The sequence below is a fragment of the Equus caballus genome, chromosome 1 (assembly GCF_041296265.1).
Source record: "Equus caballus isolate H_3958 breed thoroughbred chromosome 1, TB-T2T, whole genome shotgun sequence".
NCBI lineage: Eukaryota > Metazoa > Chordata > Mammalia > Perissodactyla > Equidae > Equus > Equus caballus.
Genome location: NC_091684.1, coordinates 87858702 through 87861022, shown reverse-complemented (window position 1 = coordinate 87861022; position 2321 = coordinate 87858702). Strand labels below are relative to the sequence as shown.

The window sequence follows — 2321 nt, the reverse complement described above, 5'->3', positions numbered from 1 at the left end:
CTTTCAAAGAAATCCAAAGGTTACATTGATCGGCATGGTTTTCCCACATGCAGCCCCCAGACGGCAACACAGGGAACATGACCCATGATCGTGGTTATGAGCTAAATTTCTGGGGGCACTATCCTACCTGTGGGGCTTAAATATACTGTTTGCAGAATGTTAGTCAACGTTTTAAAATTCGCTGATAAACCCTAAAGGCCTGGGAATTCATTGTAAATAATTTAATTGGAGATGAGTCATTAGGAAGATAGAGAAATTTTACTCTTTTAGCTGAACGCAGCTAAAATCACAGATAGGAAAGAGATAGTAGCAAATCTACTAACTGGAGTCAGGTTTACATTCCGTTGTTACTGGAAACATTTGCTTATTTAAAGGAAGTCTCCTGAATTCAGTGTAATTGTTACAACATCTCTACTGGGGGAAAGTCCTTACCCAGACTCCTCGCTTCAGAGGGGGCCGCTGCAAACAGCACGGCCATCAGTGAAACTACTCGTCATTCTTCCATGTTGGTATTTCAAACAACTATTCTCAGGGAAAAACCTTTAATCTCTGTTTATACATTGTCAGCATAATAAAAGACATTTTGCTTACAGCAAAATTAGTCCATTTGTAATAAACTCACAAAAACGATTGGGGAAAAAACCATGTTTAATCATATGAGATACACTCTACTTTGCAATCTAATTTTTAAAGCAAGGCTTCTGACTATATAACATGAGTGGTGACCTAGCGGCGTTTCTGTCTAGGAAGAAAGCCATTGCAGGCTGTCCCTTGGTCCACCTGGGAGAGAATGGAGGCACAAAGCAGTCAAAAAAAATCTTCAGAGTGGGGACGTCCTCCCACCACGGCAGACAAGCTAGGCCCATTCTTACCAGGTGGCTCCTAGGCCCCAACGGAAGGCTGAGATCATTAAGACCAGTTCTGAGCAGTGGTCCCCAGACCCTGGAGAGGAAGGTGATGGTCGCCCACTGAAGTGTGTTCTGTGAAGTTAAATGAGTACAACTCCACGTTAAAATACTAAAATCCAGACTATAACAACACAAAAGAGAGACGGAACAGGTGACACAGGGAAGGTTGCAAAGCCCTCCCTTTCCAGAGTCAAATTATTCTCCTATCTGGCTTTTCCAGAAAAAAAAAAAAAAAGGCTGGCAATTAGAAGGGTGCAAATAGGACAAATCCAGGAGAGAAAATATCCCAAGCAGGAGTAAGGCTCAAAGGTGCCCTTCTCTCCCCGACTTCTGGGAATCGACAGTCCCCTGTAGAAACTTCGTAAACGTGAAGCTTAGGAGCGGGCAAGGGGGCGTCACCCGGTCAACAGTTTCTTTTCCCGAAGCAGCCGATGCGTTTGTCAGCGAGGCTCCCGCAGGGCCAGCCGAGCAGCTCTGCGGCCGCCCCTCCTCGCGTCTGCAGCTGCCGGCTGCTCTGGCTCGGCTCCCGCTTCATCAACAAACAAGCCCAGAGGAGCGGGAGAGAAGGGGCCAGCGCTGCGCCCGCCCCAGCGGATGTGCTTCCTCCTGCTGTCAACACAGGAAGAAGAATAGAGCGTGAAACGTTCAGGATCTGTGAGAAAATATGTGGTCTGGGAAGAAAATCTTTGAAAACCTTTTTGATGCAAAAGACATTGTGAAATGGGTTTTAGCGAGGCGAATGCTACTTTCCCACCGCGTAATGCGCTTTCTGCAGAGTCGCGCGGGAATGTTGGCGTCTCCATCGGATCCGGCTCGTCCCTCTTCCAACCGGGAAGAGGCCGGGGAGGGTAGATGACTCTAAAAGAGAAACAGGACTAAACTCCAGGTCTCTCGACCCTTTTCTGGCTGATCCTCCAATGGCAGTGGATTTTTAGCCCTTAGCGTTAACTGCCTCCCTCCAGGAGCGTATAATGAAACGTTATCACAGTGCAAGTCCAGGCCCCTGGATGGTCTGAGAGTTTCCCATTCCACTGTGAAGAAAGGTCAGCAGGCCATAGGATGGCTCCGGGCAGAAATGGGACAAGGACTCATCTCAGTGGCATGAGAAAAAAGGTAAAAGTGCAGGCCCGGTGGTGCAGGGGTTAAGTTTGCACGTTCTGCTTTGGCACCTGAGTTCGCTGGTTCAGATCTTGTGTGCAGACATATGTACCGCTTGGCAAGCCATGCTGTGGCAGGCATCCCACATATAAAGTAGAGGAAGATGGGCATGGATGTTAGCTCAGGGCCAGTCTTCCTCAGCAAAAAGAGGAGGATTGGCAGCGGGTGTTAGTTCAGGGCTGATCTTCCAAAAAGAAAAACAGGTGAAGATCGCCCAAGAAAGACAAAAAGTGAAGCAGTACAAAATGTTGGAAA

At 47.7% G+C, this 2321-nt stretch overlaps 1 long non-coding RNA gene across 1 annotated transcript; it reads right to left on the bottom strand.

Moving 5' to 3' along the window:
• Window positions 1-630: 630 nt before the first annotated feature.
• On the bottom strand, window positions 631-1447 carry LOC106782128 (uncharacterized). The gene is made up of 3 exons (XR_001378970.3): window positions 1308-1447; window positions 873-980; window positions 631-780 (listed from the first exon to the last, which is right to left on the bottom strand). It is a non-coding gene; the product is annotated as an uncharacterized lncRNA (long non-coding RNA).
• Between the last annotated feature and the right edge of the window lie 874 nt (window positions 1448-2321).